The sequence below is a fragment of the Eretmochelys imbricata genome, chromosome 3 (genome assembly GCF_965152235.1).
Source record: "Eretmochelys imbricata isolate rEreImb1 chromosome 3, rEreImb1.hap1, whole genome shotgun sequence".
In the NCBI taxonomy this organism is placed as follows: Eukaryota; Metazoa; Chordata; order Testudines; family Cheloniidae; genus Eretmochelys; species Eretmochelys imbricata.
In genome coordinates this window covers 78,444,868-78,465,842 of record NC_135574.1, presented here as the reverse complement: position 1 = coordinate 78,465,842, position 20,975 = coordinate 78,444,868, and positions in this window count along the sequence as shown.

Sequence of the window (20,975 nt, the reverse complement as noted above, 5' to 3'; positions counted from 1 at the left end):
AAGTCTGCTTTTCTGAAGTACAGGGTCCATATTCTGCTGCTCTCCTTTCTTCCTTGTGTCAGGATCCTGAACTCGACCATCTCATGGTCACTGCCTCCGAGGTTCCCATCTACTTTTGCTTCCCCCCTACTAATTCTTCCCGGTTTGTGATCAGCAGGTCAAGAAGAGCTCTGACCCTAGTTGGTTCCTCCAGCACTTGCATCAGGAAATTGTCCCCTACACTTGCCAAAAACTTCCTGAATTGTCTGTGCACTGCTATATTGCTCTCCCAGCAGATATCAGGGTGATTGAAGTCTCCCAAGAGAACCAAGGCCTGTGATATAGTAACTTCCATTAGTTGCTGGAAGAAAGCCTCGACCACCTCATCCCCCTGGTCCGGTGGTCTATAGCAGACTCCCACCATAACATCACCCTTGTTACTCACACTTCTATTCTTAATCCAGAGACTCTCAGGTTTTTCTGCAGTTTCATACCAGAACACTGATCAGTAATACTGCTCTCTTACATACAGTACAACTCCCCAACCTTTTCTGCCCTGCTTGTCCTTCCTGAACATTTTATATCCATCCATGACAGTACTCCAGTCATGTGAGGGTCATCTGCAAGGTGGATCTCCATTGTTTTACAGCTCTTCCTATGTGTTGTTATTTTGCACTGAGCCTTACTTTCATACTGTGCTGGGCCACACTGGAGAAGTAATTATTGTTACCATTCATTTGTAGTATGGTAGAATTGGGAGGCCCTATTGTGCTAGGTACTGTAGAAATACATAGTAAGAGACAGTCCCTGCCTTGAAGAGCATGTATCCTAAAAATACAACACAAAGAGTGGGAAAGGAAGCATTATTATCCCCATTTTACTGATGAGAAAAACAAAAGGTTGTTGACTTACATAGGAAGTTGAGGGAAGATCCAGAAATTGAACTGGGTGTTTTTTTTGAGTCCCAGACCTATGCCTTTAGCCACAAGACCATCGTTCCTGCCTAGAATATGGAAGCTTACAGTCACATGACTTTGGTTATACTAATTCTGTGAATGAACACACAACTTTATTTACTCTCCAGGTCATCATGACCAGAGATGAAATGCAATGCAATGCATGTTGGAAGGTTTAGTTTGAACTACTCGTACATATTGCTGGATTCTAAATTAATTGTAATTACTAGAGAAAAATATTGTATGTCATTCAGGTCACCTCAGTGAAGACCTCTAGTCAATGCAATGTATTATCAAGAAAGCAAATACAATGTTAGACTGGAATAAAAACACTGACATTATTACAATGCTACTCCTTAAATCAGTAGTAAGAGCACAGCTGGAATTCTTTGTTCAGTTCTGGACATTGTATCTTAGAATATAGAATGGAAAATCAAGGACAGGCAATCAAAATGATTAGAGACCTGCAAAGAGTTATGAATGAGGATAGACTGTAAAGATTGGGACTGTATACAGAAAGCTGGGACATGATGAAAGTCCAAAGGAACTAAGGGCTTAGAGGAGATAAACCAGGTTCTTCTGTCCATAGACTATAATGAGCAAAGATATTTGATTAAATTGAAAGGCAATACACAGAAAACTGCTGAAAAAGCAAATACTTTTACACAGTGCATAATTTACCTTTGGAGCTCATTACCACAAGACGTTAGTGAGTTCAAGAAGTCAGAAACTGTGAAGGGGATGGTCATCCCTAGTGGTCATAGCCAGACCCAGTGGGTCTAAGTCAGTGGTCAGAGCCAGAATCAGAAGTCCAGAGCAGGACTAGGAACAAGGCTGAAGCAGTCTAAGGCTTGTGGAGTCTGTTACCATAGTCAGTCATGGGAGAGTTCCAAGCCATGGAGTGACACTGAGCAGACTCAGTTGCTGTTTCTCCTGTGAGGCATATAATACTTGCCTTGAGAGTCACCAGACCAGCTTATGGAATGGCTGGAGTCTACCACAAGAATGACTCATCAACTCATGTGGCTTAATCATGCTCTAGTTCAGGGATGACTCATTACATTACACAAGAGTTTAGCAAAATTTCAGTGAAAGGATTAGACACTTACTTAGGTAATGAGATCACCCCAAATTATGTTAGCAAATATTAAATAATGAACAAATATCATAAAGGATACAAATCTTTTTGCTTCAGGGAATAGCCAACCACTAATTGATTGGGCAACATTCTTCCTAAACCTCTATATGGCCATTATTCCATAATTCTATTATTTTGGATTTCTTGCAGCTTCCTCTGGACTGTATTGAATTGGCCAATATTGCAGACAGGAGGTGGATTAGATGGACCATGGAACAGATCCAGTATAGCATATGTTCCTACTAGAACAGTACCTCGTGAGCATTCACATCAAGAATGTTAAAATTAGATAATGAAAGAGGAAAATTTCAACATTAAACAGTTTTTCCTAATTATTTTTTGAGTTGGACTCTCCACGCTATTCCCACTTTTCACCTTTTCCTCTCCAACAAGTGTTGATGCCAGATATTAAATAGTTACTGTCACCTACTGAGGGGGGGAGGGATAGCTCAGTGGTTTGAGCTTTGGCCTGCTAAACCCAGGGTTGTGAGTTCAATCCTTGAGGGGGCCATTTAGAGAGATGGGGCAAAAATTGGGGATTGGTCCTGCTTTGAGCAGGGGGTTGGACTAGATGACCTCCTGAGGTCCCTTCCAACCCTGATATTCTATGATTCTATATGTCCAGTAACAAGCACAATGGCGCCCCACCATGGCTGGGTTGTTTAAATATAATACAAAATAAATGTTAATTTTTCATCAAGTTTTGAAGAGAGGGAAGCAGAATCTATTAATTAATGTTGTTGATCCAAAAGTCCTCTATACTGATTCAAGTGATAAAAGATTGTATCAGTCCTAAGAGTTTTATTTGTTTTCCAGGAATTTACAAAATTCTGTCATAGTCTGCTATAATTCCTTGTATCTACAAAATTCATCCCAACAGTGGGAATAGTGAGATGGAGTGATGTCCTTACCACTAGCCTATGCCAGCTTTCTGATATATAATATATAGAAGATAGGGCAAAATAAGAGTGAGAGTTGGGCAATTTTAGAATGAAAAGGAATAGGTCTTGTATTGTGATTTATTTTATCACCCTTCTCTGCACTTGTCTTTCAAAATCTACCTCTCCATTCATTGATGTCATTGGTGGGATCTAACTCCTTTGTAATAAATATTGCAATTCGTCTTACTTAAAAAAAAATCCAGGGGCTGATATATATATTATCTTTCTGTTTATCATAATCAGCACAGATAAAATTAGGACACATTTGTAATACATGGGTGCCCAAAACAAGTTTTTGGAAAGCGGTGGGTGCATTTTGCAGCCCAAAAGGGAGCACATTAAATTCACACAGTCCTACATGGATGATGAAGGCTGACCTTTCCTTGGCGGATTCATCCAGCAGTACTTGCCAGTACCCCTTGGTTAAGTCTAAGGTGGAGATGAACTGGGCACGTCCAAGTTTCTCCAATAGCTCATCTGTGTGTGGCATTGGATAGTTGTCTGGGCGAGTTACAGCATTTAGCTTACGGTAGTCCATGCAAAAGTGTATCTCTCCATCTGGTTTGGGAACTAGAACCACAGGAGATGCCCATGCACTGTTAGAGGGGCGGATTACACCCAACTGTAGCATGTCCTGGATCTCCCGTTCTATAGCAGTTTTGGCTTGAGGAGACACCCGGTAAGGTTGGGCTCTAATTGGGCGAGCACTACCTGTGTCAATGGAGTGGTATGCCTGTTTGGTCCGTCCTGAGGTGGCTGAAAACATTGGCACGAAGCTAGTACACAGCTCCTTGATCTGCTGTCACTGCATATGTCCGAGGGTCATTGAGAGGTTCACCTCTTCCATGCCACCGTCACTTTTTCCTTCGTAGCAGACACCTTCAGGCCACTCAGCGTCGTCTCCTCCCTGGACTGTAAACTAACAAACCTTTAATTCTCTGGAATAAAAGGGCTTTAGAGAATTAATATGGTACACCTGAGGCTTTTGGTTGGAGGTGGGGGATGAGATGAAATAGTTAACAGCTCCCAGGCGCTCTTGGACCATGAATGGCCCTTCCCACGACGATTCCATTTTATGGGCCTGGAGCGCCTTCAAGACCATGACCTTGTCCCCTACTTTGAAGAAACGCTCTCTGGCATGTTTATCATACCAGGCTTTTTGCTCTTTTTGAGCATCCTGTAGGTTTTCTTTAGCAAGGGCTAAAGAGATTTGGAGGATGTTTTGTAGGTTGTTTACAAAGTCCAGAATTTTAGTTCCTGGAGAAGGCGTAAAATCCTCCCATTGCTGTTTCACCAACTGTAATGGCCCCTGAGCCTCGGAGCCATACAGAAGTTCAAATGGTGAAAACCCTAAACTGGAACGTGGTACAGCTCTGTAGGCAAAGAGCAACTGCTGCAACACTAGGTCCCAATCATTGGAGTGCTCATTTACGAATTTATGTATCATGGCCCCCAAAGTTCCATTAAACTTCTCCACCATGCCATTTGTTTGATGCTGGTAAGGGGTGGCAACCAAGTGATTCACCCCATGAGTGTCCCAAAGGCTTTCCATAGTTCCTGCCAGGAAATTAGTTCCTGCATTGGTGAGGATCTCGGAGGGCCAACCTACCCTGGCAAAAATGTCTGCTAGTGCCTGGCACACTCTTTTAGCCCTGGTGTTGCTTAGAGCTACTGCTTCCGGCCATCGGGTGGCAAAATCCATGAAAGTCAGTATGTACTGCTTTCCTCTGGGTGTCTTTTTCGGAAAAAAGACCCAGAATATCCACAGCTACTTGCTGAAAGGGAACCTCGATGGGGAGTGTCTGGAGAGGGGTTTGACCTGGTCTTGGGATTTTCCCACTCTTTGGCAACCTCACAAGACCAGACATAGGTAGAAACATCCTTGTCCATTCCCTCCCAGTGGAAGGACTTCCCCTAACTGTCTTTGGTCCTGTTCACCCCAGCATGGCCACTAGGATGATCGTGGCCTAAACGCAAGAGCTTTACCTGGTACTTAGTTGGAACTACCAACTGTCTTTGAGGATGCCAGTCCTCCTGGTGCCCACCAGAAAGAGTTTCCTTGTATAAAAGTCCTCTTTCTAAAACAAACCAGGATCGATTAGAAGAGCTGAGAGGCGGTGAGTTGCTCCATTCCGCCATGCAAGCTCTCTGGAAGCTTTCATCTGCTTCCTGTTTGGTCTGGAACTGTTCCCTTGATGCTAGAGACATCAGTTCCTCATTGGATTGTGGACTTGGTCCTCTGGAAGCGATGTAGGGGATGGGGCTGTTTCCGCTGACTGTGAACCACTCTCCGCTGGTGCACTGTGTTGTGGTTCAGGCTCCGGCTGAGCCTCTTGTGTAGGGTCATCTGCTGTTGCCAGTGCAGGCTCGGTGGTGCCCTCTGTTGTTGGAGTTGTAGACGGGGTTGCAAGCACTGGATTCAGTGCTGGCAATGGTTCTGGTGTGGGTTGCTCTGCCAGTTCCAGTTCTGGGCCTGGCTCTGGCTGGGTCTCTGTGACTGGATCGACTACTGCTGTTGCAGACATTGGCATGAGGTCCAGTTCCACCAACTCAGTCTGGGTCTCTGGTAACACAGACGGGGCCCTTGTAGAAGGCTCAGGGAGAGAGCTAGGTGTGAAGGCTTGCTTAGCTTGGCTGCGGGTGACCATTCCCACCCTCTTTGCTAGCTTCACATGGTTGGCCAAGACTTCTCCCAGCAGCATGGGGATGGGATAATCATCATACACTTCAAAATTCCACATTCCTGACCAGCCCTTGTACTGGACAGGCAACTTGGCTGTAGGCAAGTCAAAAGAGTTTGACTTGAAGGGTTGAATCGTCACTTGGACATCTGGGTTGATTAAGCTGGGGTCCACTAAGGATTGGTGAATACCCAACACTTGTGCTGCAGTGTCCCTCCAAGCGATAACCTTCTTCCTGCCCACACTCACAGTTTCCGTCCGCTCTGAGGGTATCTGAGAGGCATCTGGGCCTGAGGACCTTTGGTGTGACCCCGGTGCAATGAACTGTAATCTATTGGGGTTCCGGGGGCAGTTGGCCTTTACGTGCCCCAGCTCGTTACATTTAAAATATCGCCCAGCTGACTGGTCACTGGGGTGGGGTGGGTTGCTGGAGAATGGTGTGGTGGGACGATAAGGTGTCTGGGTTTTTTCTTGGGGTGTAGTTGGGACCTTGGGCTGCCCCCGGTGGTAGTGTATGGTGTCAGAGTGTCCCTTCTGGTATCCGCCCAATCTGCGACCAAGGTTGTTCCTCTCTGCTACCTCCACCCATTTTGTTCTGATTTGCCCCACCACTCTGACAGTCTGGGGCTGCTCATATTGATCAGCATAAGAAACAAGACTTTCTGCTGAGTCCATTTTCTTATCCCATAAACAATGTTTTATCTCATCATTGGTCATGGTCAGGAACTGCTCCTGGACAACCAAATCACACATTCCTTCAAAGCTAGTTACATCCCTGCCTTTGACCCATTTATCTAACAGATCTTTCATCTGGTTTACATAAGCCACATTACTTAGTCCAGCAGCACTCTTAAGAGCTCTAAATTTTACTCTGTAAGTTTCAGGTGTAATTTGAAATTGTTTCAAAACCAAATCCTTAAATTTACCATAGTTAGAAGCATCCTCAATAGGCATCTTGTTGAATATGTCCAGAGCCCTTCCAGTCAATTTTGCTACCACTGTGATCATCTTGTGATCGTCAGGAATTGCATGGAGGGTGCACAGTCTCTCAAAGGTGAGGAAATATTCTGCAAAATCACTGGATTCATCATACTGTGGACACAGTCGCTCCCATTTGTGGATTTTTGGGGAAGTGGAATCAGCAGCTGAAGGGTTTTGTTTCTTCAACTCCATAACAGCCAGGTCATGCTTCCTCTTCCTTCTCCTCCTGAGCATGCTTCTGGGCCTCCCACTGGGCCTCCATAGCTCTCTTATGGGCAGCCTCTTCTGCCTCCCTAGCAGCTTTTTCTTTGGCCACTTGTGCATCAATCTCCACCTGTCTGAGTTCCAACTGTCTTTCATGTTCCTTCTGTCTTTCCTCTGCTTCAAATCTGGCTAATTCCAGGTTTTTTTCTGGACGTCCCTTTCTGTCATCCTAGCCTTTCTGCACTTAGCCTAGCTTAACCCAAGAGCACCTCTGTAAAATCAGGATGGAAGGTAACTTCACAGGGTTATCAGATAAAAAACACAGAGGATTCTAGGCAAAACTTTAAAGTTACAAAAAAAAAACAAACAAAAAAACCCCCCAAAACCAGGGATAAACCTCCCTCTTAGCACAGGGAAAATTCACAAGCTAAAAACAAAAGATAATCTAACGTGCTCTTGCCTTATTTACTTACTCTTTTTACAATATTGAGACTCATCTTAGGATGATTTTAGGAGAAGGAGTTTTCTGACCTGATGGTTCTCTGCTTCCCCAGAGAACACACAACCAAAGAGCACAAACAAAGCCTTTCCCACTGCCACGATTTGAAAATATCTTCTTTCCCCATTGGTCCTTTTGGTCAGGTGCCAACCAGGTTATTTGAGCTTCTTAACGCCTTACAGGTAAGGAGGAATTCTAGGCTACCCTTAGCTGTATGGTTATGACAATAGATTATCTTTCTGTTTATCGTAATCACCACAGATAAAATTAGGTCACATTTTTAATACATGGGTGCCCAAAGTTATGCTCTTAAATCTATGTTTAGGCTCCTAATCAAGTGCTGATTTTAAGAAGTGCTTAGCACTCAGTAGCTCCTATTCCATAGCTTCAATGGGAGCTGATGAGTACTAAGCACTTCTGAAAATCAGGGAAGCTTAAAAGAGCCTAACTTTAACTAATTGTTTGAAAATTTTGGCCCTTGTTAGTTTAGCTCTTTTTTCTGTTCAGGAATCATATTTGAATATCTTTTGCTTTTTATGAATACATTTACTGTTTACAGTCATTCAATTTGTGACCAAATTTCAGCCTGTAGTTTGTTCGCAAAGTGTTTGCTTCTTGCGTTCTTCACTGTTTGTTGATCATTTGAGTGAGTTATGTCATAGTTATCCCTACTGTTGTATCTCCATGGCATTGTTGCTTCCTGATCAGAGAACTCAGCCACTGATCCAGCAAAGTATTTAAGCATGTGCTGAGATTTAAGCATTTGGATAGTTCCATTTAAATTTATAGGGATGCTCCTGAGTTTAAAGTTTAGCACCGGCTTAAATACGTTGTTGGTTTTGTAACTTGAATTTTTACACACAATTTTAAAAAATAGCAAATGATAATTACTTATAAACTAAAGTACGAGGGACAACAAATGCATTGGAAATACAGAATCAGGGAGAAAAAATACCATATTGAGTATTATTTGACTAATCAAATAAATCATGACTAATAAATCCTAAGCAAAGTGAACATGTTCTGAAAAACCCATAGGCGAAATAGTTCAAACTGTTGACCAGTTATGAACAGTGAATATAATAACTTAAGTGGAGTTGCACCATTAATACCAGCATAGAATTTGGCCCTTTAAGTTACATAAGGCTAGCAATATATTAAAATAATATGAATTTTGAAAAAAACCTACACATTTTCCAGGGACACACTTTCAAATGTGGCCACTAAATGTGTGCAAATAAAAATGTATACATAAATGTTTGTGCATGCAGTTTTGGGTAATCTCTTACTTGCTCATTCCAGGGTTGGTGAGCTCACATTTCATTTGCATATGTAAATTAATTACACATTTAACCACCATCTCTGCATTTGCTAATCAGTAGTTTTCTGAGTGTAACAACTTGACTTCCCCAAAGTTGAACACCACAAAATTGGTCTGGAAATTCTGAACGGACAAATGCATGTTGAGGCTACTTTAAACATTTGCCCTTAAACTTATTTTGCTCTTTCTTCTGCACTTTTTCTGTGTTTCCCAAATAGTTCCATTATGACATAAGCCATTGTCTTCTACTCTCTAAAATGTTTGGCTTATGATATCTGCAGATATATACCTTGTTTGTTCTTCCTATTTATCAGTAAAATTAGGTATTAACTGTTTCAGTTCTCCCTCACTAGAGCATTCCCATATGCAAGGGGAATCCTTATTTGGCCTCTTAAGCTTACTTTACATCTCCATTGCACTACTGGAGTTCTTTTGGAACTCTTACTTTAAGATTATTTGTTACGTAAATGGTTCAAATACAGCAGAGAAGCAGACTCGTGAGCACCACATTGCTGTGGCTCAGTTTCCAACTTTCTGAGTAGGTTTTACCTACTCACTTTTTCCTTTCATTCCTGTATCACGTGTCTTTCATCAAAAGCAGCAATCCTAATTGGTGGTGTTGTCCATAGTTAGACTGGCATGTGTTTGGGTGGAGTGGGGGAGAGGAAGTAGGTGAAAAACCTTATGCCTTGAGAAAATTGCAGTGCAATGAAAAAATGCCTTTTCTGTATTATATATGAGCTAACTTGAGGGTTTGGTATGACATGAACTGAACTGAAATTGCAAGTCCCAATAAAAACATTATTTCAGATAAATCTGGATAGGTTAATCTTTAGCTACATAACTAATTCTGCTGCTTTTCATGTAAAGTACCTAATTCAAGTTAGTTCACATTATTTAATTAAAGTATTATTTGATATCATTTAAGGGCTTACAAATCATGATAATTTAACAATAGTCTGTGGTAAGATTTTTTTAATCAAGTCTTTATTTAACATGTCCATGTTACTCTAATATATAAGCCATTTTATTTTAATAAATTTACTTCTATACAAATTTCACCCTTAGGGTAATATTTTACCACTTCTTGTGGGTTCCCTTATTCGTTTACTGTGTGCCTTTAAAGAAAACAAATCAGGTGATCTGATGTTTCAAATTGGTTGTAGATGTTAAAAAAATGCAGTCTACATATGTCCACTTGCAGATAGAACTATAAAATTACTAATGGGATTATAATAAATTCTTCCTGCAGTTATATGCAAACATTAACCAAAGGGACAGTATGTTTTCATTAGCTTTACACATAGTTATAAGTATAGAGTTGTATTTATTACAACTATTAGTACAAGGCACTAGTGCTTGTCAACACACTTGTCAAGAACAGACCATATAATTTTTGCCTGCCAGATCAGATACCATGGCAACACCTGGTTAGGGGAAGTTGAAGAAATAGTTAATAGTTTTCCGTTTGTTAGAGCCATTGGACTATGACAGATATGTATTAACTGGAAGCATATATGACAGCTCACAGTAGATTTTCTGTAAGGGGGGAAAACATCTGCATGCATCAAGACTAAGGACTGCAGAAAGAGATGAATCAAATGCTATGAAGTGTGACTTCAAATATGGTGTCACTCTTGTGAACCCATCATTTACAAGATGTTTGGAAAAAATGTGAGATTTTGTTAATATATAAATATTGTCAATAAGTACTTTAGAGAGATGGGGGGGGGGGCATTGCCTGACAAGTTAAAAGGGAGGGGGAATTATAAATTCTAACGTGCCTGTAAAAACTTTGACAGCTCTAGTCAAGAGCAATCATCTTGCTTTTCTGTTGCAAGATTCATAGCATCATGAAAGGTTCCTTGGATACAAATGGCAAATCAGTTTCCTGAAAGAGGAAGCACACAAAATGAGGAGGTATTTTAGCTGAGCTAATATAGGAGTATGTTTGTCAAGTCTATACACACGCACACGCTGACGTCGTAACAAGTATTTACATGTTTATAATACACTGCTTTGTTTGTATACAGAAAGCAAAGTATAATTTACTGAAAAAAATGTAAGGATGCTTACAACAGGCTTTACTTCAGTAAATATGTAAATTATCAGTGTTTTATTGCATTTTATTGCATTATTGAAATTACAGTATTCAGGACTTGGATATCATTGACAACAGGCTGACATTTTAAGTCCAAAAAATATTTATATTTACCTGCTTGCTTTCAGCTCTTGTTGCAAACTGTTTAAGCTACCCCTTTAAGTGACAAGGCAAGTCACTTAAGCCTTGTCTACACTTAAAAGTTAGGTAGACATAACTACAGCCCTTGGGTGTCAGTCCCATAGCTACTCTACCCAAACTCCTTGTGTTGATGCAGCTCGGTTGACTAAAGAATGCTTTCATCAACCTAGCTACTGCCCTGGAGGAAGTGGATTACTTACAATGATGGAAAAAACCCTTCTGTTGCAGTAGGAAGCGTTTACGTTACAGTGGCATAGCTATGAACTGTAGCTGTGCTGCTGTAGTTCCTGTAATCCAGATGTGGCTTTATTAACTCTGTGCCTCAGTTCCCCATATGTAAAATGAGGATAATACTTCCCTACCTCATAGGGGTCGTTGGCTATCCCTCAATACAAGGATGATTGTCTGCCGGAGGGAAAAGTCATTGATGAGACTTAAGATGGCTGAGGATTCCAATTCGTGCTTTATAGGTTTTTCCACATATGTGACAGGTGGTTGCTTGGAAAGAGCACAACTATTGGCCAGGACGCTGTACCCTTTCCTTCCTCCTCTGCCGTTTCTCAGCCTCTTAAGCAAGGTGATTCTTTTCAAAAGACCTCACAGGGGTATTGTGAGGGTAAATACACTGGAGATTATCAGGTGCTCAGATATATAGCTCCCATCACCATAGTGACAGGTTTCAGAGTAACAGCCGTGTTAGTCTGTATTAGCAAAAAGAAAAGGAGTACTTGTGGCACCTTAGAGACTAACCAATTTATTTGAGCATAAGCTTTCGTGAGCTACAGCTCACTTCATCGGATGCATACTGTGGAAAATACAGAAGATGTTTTTATACACACAAACCATGAAAAAATGGGTGTTTATCACTACAAAAGGTTTTCTCTCCCCCCACCCCACTCTCTGCTGGTAATAGCTTATCTAAAGTGATCACTCTCCTTACAATGTGTATGATAATCAAGGTGGGCCATTTCCAGCACAAATCCAGGGTTTAACAAGAACGTCTGAGGAAGGGGGGGTAGGAAAAAACAAGGGGAAATAGGTTACCTTGCATAATGACTTAGCCACTCCCAGTCTCTATTCAAGCCTAAGTGAATTGTATCCAATTTGCAAATGAATTGCAATTCAACAATTCGCTGGAGTCTGGTTTTGAAGTTTTTTGTTGTAATATCACAACTTTCATGTCTATAATCGCGTGACCAGAGAGATTGAAGTGTTCTCCGACTGGTTTATGAATGTTATAATTCTTGATATCTGATTTGTGTCCATTATTCTTTTACGTAGAGACTGTCCAGTTTGACCAACGTACATGGCAGAGGGGCATTGCTGGTACATGATGGCATATATCACATTGGTGGATGTGCAGGTGAATGAGCCTCTGATAGTGTGGTTGATGTTATTAGGCCCTGTGATGGTGTCCCCTGAATAGATATGTGGGCACAATTGGCAACGGGCTTTGTTGCAAGGATAGGTTCCTGGGTTAGTGGTTCTGTTGTGTGGTATGTGGTTGCTGGTGAGTATTTGCTTCAGGTTGGGGGGCTGTCTGTAGGCAAGGACTGGCCTGTCTCCCAAGATTTGTGAGACCTTCAGGATAGGTTGTAGATCCTTAATAATGCATTGGAGGGGTTTTAGTTGGCGGCTGAAGGTGACGGCTAGTGGCGTTCTGTTATTTTCTTTGTTAGGCCTGTCCTGTAGTACGTGACTTCTGGGAACTCTTCTGGCTCTGTCAGTCTGTTTCTTCACTTTCGCAGGTGGGTTTTGTAGTTGTAAGAATGCTTGATAGAGATCTTGTAGGTGTTTGTCTCTGTCTGAGGGGTTAGAACAAATGTGGTTGTATAGCAGAGCTTGGCTGTAGACGATGGATCATGTGGTGTGGTCAGGGTGAAAGCTGGAGGCATGTAGGTAGGAATAACGGTCAGTAGGTTTCCAGTATAGGGTGGTGTTTATGTGACCATCGTTTATTAGCACTGTAGTGTCCAGGAAGTGGATCTCTTGTGTGGACTGGACCAGGCTGAGGTTGATGGTGGGATGGAAATTGTTGAAATCATGGTGGAATTCCTCAAGGGCTTCTTTTCCATGGGTCCAGATGATGAAGATGTCATCAATATAGCGCAAGTAGAGTAGGGGCATTAGGGGACGAGAGCTGACCACCTTTTGTAGTGGTAAACACTCATTTTTTCATGCTTTGTGTGTATAAAAAGATCTGCATCACCATAGTAAGTACCACAGATAAAATCAGGCAGATGAATTGCAATGCCCCTGCCTGAGCCAGGATATGGGGCTGGAACACAGCCCTCTCACATTGCATCTCCAGCCCAAGGTCTGAAGTAGCATCTACATATCCCCAGTGCCCTCCATATACCTATGTGGCACATACATTTTCAAATGAGAAAAATAGACTTTATTTTTCTTTGTCTCAGATATGTTACTTTTTGCTGTGTTTAGCTGTCTTTTCAGCTGCCTGTTGTAGTGAAATAACACTGAAAAATGTTCCCTCCATGAAATGTGTGATTTAAAAAAAATACCTACTGTGAAGGTGTAAATTCAACCTCAGTAGATATCTGTGTCTAGCTTGTGGATTAACGTGTTCAGAATGGTCTGCGCGTGAAGAAGAGACTTGGGATAGAGGTGGCTGCTCCTTTCCTTGTAAAGAAGGTCTAGAGTGAAATTCTGGAGCTACTGAAGTCTTACCATTGACTTCAATGGAGCCAGGATTTCACCCCAAGGCTGGAGGAGACTACCTCCTTCCAGCCTACTCTTCCTTAAGAGGGCAGTCATGGAGCTTTTTGTAGAAGGGGGGTTGTGTGAAGAAAGAAAGACCTAGGGCTGCTGAGGGTCCTGAATGGCTTTATGTAAGCTTTGGCGAAACATCAGAACTTCTGTTTGTTTATTGGGTTCTGAATTCTGACCTTTCAAGGTTCATGCCTAACAAGATGTGAGCTGTAGAATACAGAGCTTTTATCATTTGGAAACAAACAATTGTTGGCAAATTAGGGGGTGTTAAATAAATATCTAACAATGCCTTCATTGAAATCTGACTGAGGCACATATTACCTTGTGTTTGCATTTGGGATATATACACAGATAGGTTTTGTAGATCATAGTCTCCATAATTAAAATTGCCATCCTAGGGCTTTATAGAGCTAAAGGATGCCAGCTTTGTGCAGGGCTGTGGAATTACATTATTTTATATTCTTCCATGTTTAACACAATAAATAGGTTCAGTACATCTTGTAAAATATCGAGGTAGAGGGAAAGAGAATGAGTTCAAGTCTGTGCTTTATTCCTCCCACATATAATTTCATAAGCATCTCCCTGGAATGGGGTGCACAAAAACCATCCAGAGGTCAACAGGGAGCAAGCCAACCCTCTTTTCCCAAGCAGATAGAAGACTACGGCTGCATCTCCTCAATTAGAGCCTGATATATAGCTCACTGAAATTAACAAAAAGACTCCCACTGATTTCAGTGGACTTTGGATGCAGCCATTGGGAGAATCCAGTCTATAAGGGATGGATTGTGACCAGCTATGGCAAGTTGTGCATTTCCTTATATTATTAGAAGAAAGTATATTGAGGTGTATGTCCTCGTCAGACTTTCCTTATGGAAAAGAGGAAATAATAACAGAAATAGCCCTCTTTCAATGGGTTAAAATATTGGCTGCAAGAGCCCTTCTTTGGGTTAACTTCATTTACAACCAAGACTGAAGAAAATCTTTGGGACTGTTTGTAAATCTGAGTTCTGGAAACTCTTTTTATTTATTGCATTTTAAAACCCAGGTATATGATAGTTAGACTTCAGCACAATGGAGTATAGATGCCATACCAAAGCATAGCTTATCTGATCATCCATCCTCCTTTAAATTATGTGTTTCTAAATGAACATTTATCACTTTAATTTCAATATTCAAAGCTCCTTTAGCATGAAATACAGCTTAATGAAATTTGTTGTTTTCCCAATGTAAGGACATAGCATCATATCATAGAATAGGGTGATATAGTACTGGCTCTAAATTGAATTATTTAGTAAAGGATCTGAGTAATTTAAATGGAAGTCACTTTATATAAAATTGGGAGCTGATAGAATTCTAACACTTGTCCTTGAATGGAAATAATTCATTAATCTCAAGGAAAGGTCTTTCATTTGTGTTTTACTGTGTTTTTACTTTGTTTTCTTTTTAAAGGGCTTTACTTATTTACATAAATAATAGGAGAAACAAAATATTCAGGGTAATTTTGTTCTGGGGCACCTACAAAGAATTTATTGTTCTCTAACGTCTTGATTCTGTTTGAAAAGAACACTTCAGAATCTTTGGATGGAGAGATAAGTATGTTTTGATACTAGCTGACATGAAGGGCTTAATTGTTCGAAGAGACTGGAAACTTCATTTGGTTGCACAACTCAGATCTTTTGGAATGCAAAAACATTTGGTTTCCAATGTTGTCAATTTAGCACCTGAACAAAATCCAATGGGAGTGAGAAATGTATCTATGGTATATAATTTAAAAAAAAAACAACAATTAATAAAAATGATTGTCTTGGAATTTATCATATCTCAGAACTGCATATATATTTTGTAGGTAAATAATATACAGTCATTGAAACAAACCACAGAAAATATCAAAATAAAGGCCATTTTTGTAGAACCAAAGAATTAACCCCCTCACCCCCGCACCCCCGCCCCACCTGCAGAGGCTTAAAATCCTGGTGCTCTTTTGAGACTCTGTTATAATTCAAAGAACAATGATACATTTGTATCAATAAAGAAATGTATCAGTTTTAAAAACTTGTTCTGTTCAGTCACTCATCTGTCATCCTGCATCTCAGAGATCCAACATTTCTCCTCCCTGTAGACATCAAAAACTCTTGTCGAGGCCTTTACCATCTTTGTCCTTCATTACTGCAACTTCCTCTGCTCTGGCCCCCGGGACTCCTGCACTGCCTCCCTCCAGTCTGTTTGAAACATAGCTGGGAAGGTCATCTTCTAGCTCTTTGTGCTCACTTTCAGTCCCATCTCCTCCATTATGTGAATTTCAAACTTCTTGTCCCCACCTTTCAAGGCATAACATAACTCTGAAGTAGAACTGGAAGATAGCCAAGCCACAACAGACCTGCAACTAACTACTAATATGTTTTTGCAATATGATTAAAAACTTACTCCCTTCCAGATCTATTTCTCCACCCCACATAATCAATTAAATCTTAGACAAGGGAGAAACAGATCCTTGTTCTTCTGGAAAAATTAGGTGGGCTTTTTTGTTTGTTTGTTTTTGTTTTGTAAATGAGATAACTGCAAGTGAAGTCTAGGAGGTCTTTATAGACCTATAAAACTACCAGTGCCATGGACCAGATGGTGTTCCAGTACATTTCAATAAAAATGTATGTAAATGATTCTGGCAACCCCTGCTTAACATAAATTATTTCTGCAATCTGGTTCCCTCCCATAATAAATTAATCTGGCCCAGATTTCACTAATGCATACTTGAGATTAATAACCCACCACAATGTTGCTTGTAGAGATGCATAGTTTGTACTAAATGATGAATGAAATATATCAGCAAAAATTAATAACAATCCCTTTGGCTTGTAAGATATATATCTCAAACAATTTAAGAAGAATGTTTTATATACTTTTGGTACAATTGGTATAATTTTCCCTCACTGGATCTCATCCCCAAACCTGTTTCCTGGCAACCTCTATGCTCAGTGGCAAAAAATGTATTGAGGACAGAACAGAAATGTTTCAAATTAGTGGCTAGGAATTTATTGTACCTGAAACACCTCCCACTCAAGAGATCTCTTGGCCAAAACAGAGCTACTTCATTTTATTTTACACATATTACATATATCAGCCATTCTAGAAAAGTCATTCCATTGACTGCATTGGAATTACATATGCTTATTTTCCAGTCACAATTTTGATTAAGGAGTAAGGTCTTCTGTTTGTGATAAAGACAGAATGATTCTTTGAACTCTCAACTAAAATGCAAATCTTTTATGAATCCACATATCATTGATAACATAGTTCATTAATCATTAAGAATGGAGCTTAAAATAATTTCCATATATATATGGAAATAAATGTACACTTCTAAGAAAAACAAAATAATCAGCAGAATTTACCCCTACTGTTACTGCACTGAAGTGAGAGGTTTTGCCAACGATGAATTTGGATCATTCTGTCCAACAATTCCAATGTTCTAATTACTTAGGAAGCACTTTTGCTGTCTATATGGGACTAATATCACTTATTGCCTCTGGATATCAATGGATTTATATAAAATAATCCCTCTAAAGTGTTGCTAGGATCTTTGATGTAAAATGATTGGTTCTTCCCATGCTGGAACACATCACAAAGGCTGTTCATTAGAATATTTTAGTGCCAATAATTACACGACATACAAACCTGGTTTTCAGAAGCCACTCTGTGTAAAATAATCAGAGTACATGCTGAAGGCAACCCTTCATGATTTTCAAGTGAATTAGCTCCTCTGTTGGCTTTGTTTAATTTTGTTGCAGATCCTACCAAGCAGTGTTGCATCTTTATGAACTACTGTACTATGACTGGCAACATCCTTAACCAGGCCTGACACTTAGATGGGAGTTAATCTTCTTTTGTGAGATTCTGGTCCAGCAGAAACTAATTAAAGTGACATTAAGATAGGCCTTTTGGTAGCTGAGAAGGAGTGCTGAGTGCTGCAGCCTTGGTAACCAGTATTTGGGAGTGACCTTTCAGTTTGGTCACTGTACAGGGAAAGCTATTTCTCTGCCCCGGTGAGGCCTTAGGAAAATGTTTGAAGCCAATATGGTTTTGAGCAGTATTTGCAGTTCCCTTTCTGTCCAAGCATCTTGGTCATGCTGTGAACCCTGCCATAATCTCTTAGAATAACCTCTTTTTAAAAAGCTCTTTCCAGTAATTGTTAGCGCCTGAAGTCACCTTTCAGCTATCTTTTATGCCTCGGGTTTTCTGCTCTCGTGGTATGTTCCACAACAGACTCCAGAATAGCTACACTGCAAGCTTTCTCATTTGCTATGTCAGACTCCAAAGGGGATGACAAGGTACAGCTTTTATCTCAGCATATGTTATTGGTGCTCTCGCTTACAGTGAGTTGTCTGTGGTAATTTGATGAGCATTAAATTGTATGATTGTATTTAAAGGTTCAAGGGCTTCCCCAAACTGTTCATAGACTGAATTAAAGTGATTTATAGTCCTGCTGACATGTGCTGGACAACTGAGTGCTAAGACATGGAAGGAGCTAGTTGAATATAGAGTGCTTTTATACAACCTTACTTCATCATATGGATACACACTGCTTATAGTCTGAACAAGTGAAAACTTCAGTCTAACCTCTGGACTCCCCTGATGGCATGCCATGCTTCCTTAACTGTAGTACAGCAAAGTAAAATTTATACAAATCCCTTTTTCCCACATAGGGCTGCACAACTGGGACTACTTATGTTGGTGAAAACTTATTCCATGTGGGTAATCCCATTAAAATCAACAGTATTATTCTTGTGAATGAATACTCACCAAGATGAGTGAGGGCTTGTATCTGAGCCATACTCCCCATGAAGAATGTGCAGTGGTATTGCTGTGGCACACAAGGCACAAAAGGGCACAACTGACAGACAGCCTGGAGCATGTTTAGTTTATTCTGGGACATACCAAAGTAATATGATGATTACTTGATCTAAAATTAAGGCTTTAAAGGAAGTGTTGGTGTGGAATATTGATATCAGGCAGGGGCACTTTGAGAAGGATGAAGAAAGGTCCTGAAGAGAGTATGGGAGACCTAGAGATATCAAATTCTATCTACAGAATGGGGGACTGTATCCTGGACAGCACTGACTCTAAAAAAGATTTAGAGGTCATAGCAGACCAACACCTGAACATGGGCTCCTAGTGCAACCGGGTTGGGAAAATGTCTAATGTGACTCTTCGATGAATAAACAGAGGAGTAGTTAGTGGGAGTAGGGAGGTGATTTTTCTTCTGTATACATCCTTGGTGAGACCAGTACTGGAATACTGTGTCCAGTTCTGGTATCCGCATTTTTTAAAAGAATATGGAAAGAATGGAGATGGTTCAGAAAAGAACCATAAACATAATTTGAAGGCTGGAGACCTATAAAACCACAAATATTATGGACCAAATGGCATTCCAACACCTTTTAATAAAAATGTGTATATAAATATTTCTGGCAACAGCTGCTTAACATTACTTTTTTTCTGCAATCTGGTTCCTTCCCATAATAACTTAATCTGGCCCAGATTTTACTAATACATACTATGAGATTAATAATCCACCAAAATGTTCCATGTTGAGATTCATAGATTTACTAAATAATGACTGCAGTCATTATCCAGATGATAATACTTAGTCCTGCCTTGAGTGCAAAGGAACTGGACTTGAAGATTTCTTGAGGTCCCTTCCCTTCCTATGATTCTAAGGTGATAAATGTCAGGATGATGTGACAAATTGCATTTGCCACATGCACTATTCCCACTAATCTGTCTTCACTAGGGCTACTCCTAATATTCCAAACCCCTGAACAATTTTATATCGCTACAATTTGTTAAAAAGGCATAAAATATCTTCTCTTTTCCCCCCAAATATGGCATTTTCTTCATAGTTACATTGTACTTAAGGGTAGCATGGGTAATAATTACTAGTTAATATTTATACACTGATTTTGAGACTATGCCATGTACCATGATATATTTTCCCATTTCTCTCTAAATATACAAAGATTCTCCGTAGTGATGCAAGACACCCAGGTTTTTCTTGAGGGGGATTGTATAGGTGTTGAGGTTTTCATTCACGCATCACCCAGTTAGCCCTAACACTTTGGCATTGTACCTTCAAACCTAACTACAGAGACCCTTGCTATAAAGCAGTGTGCATATCAGCCACCAAAATGTAGTGTTGGACAACTGGCAGAAGGTTGAGATTGGACAAGCACAAGCCAAAAATATAGAATGAAGAAAAAGGAACACAAAATGTATTATAAAAAAATGGCATTAATGCTATGGAAAATTGGTCATAAAAGGAAAGATACAAGTATCTTCAGAACAATTAGAAGGCCAAATACTTTTGTGTGTTACAGCCCCTTTAGGTCACCAAGGACATAATCTGGCCTCAAATATCCAAAAGAAAATTGCTCTGGTGCAAGGGAACTCCTGTCTGGCACAAGTGTGACGTTGCTGCATCCTTTGCCAGTGTCCTTTGCCTCACTCAGCATAGAAGGGCTGGAGAAGGTGTGTATGTGTGTGTGTGAGAGGGGGAGAGGCAGCAAGGGGGAAAGCTTAACACAGTTCTGCTATGCCAATTATCCACTAGTGCAGCCAGTGGAATGTTTGCTTTTAGAGCAGCCAAGGAGCTTCTGCAAATTGTGTCAGGGCTGGGTTCATAACTAACCTCCTGAAATCCCCATCCTCCTTTCTCCTGTGCTGAGTAATGCTTGATTCAGGAAAGAATCTAGGCCAAGCATTCTCTTTGAAATATCATGGCATGAGTAAGGACATGGGAGAAGACAGAAAATGAGCCAACATTAGTCTATCACATGGTCTGGCTTACATATATCCTGAGACCCCTTCACTCTGTCCTCTCCTGTCTCTGGGAGGCTTCATCCAAGCCAGGAGACACTCTCTCAGGCTTTCCTATGTATTTGTTAAAAAACACTTCACTTTGGGATCTCTTCCTTGGGACAGTGCCCAGTTGACACAAACTTGTTCTATTGGATTTTCCCTTTTCAGTAGGACTGCAAACTGAATTTCTGAAGTAGTACATAACGAAGTGTTAAGATAGTCTCAAGGATATGTTGTCACAGAGTTACACTGGCTAATATCTGCTATGTGAAAAATTAAGATTTATCTGTTGCCCTTTGTGAGCTTGAATGAATAGTGTTGGGATGAGCCACCTAAGATGAGTGAAGATAACAATCTCAGGGCAGATTATTAAAGGTATTTAGGCTCCTAAAGATGTAGGTTGGCACCTGACTCCCATTAATTTCAATAGGAGTTAAGTTTTTGAAAATCC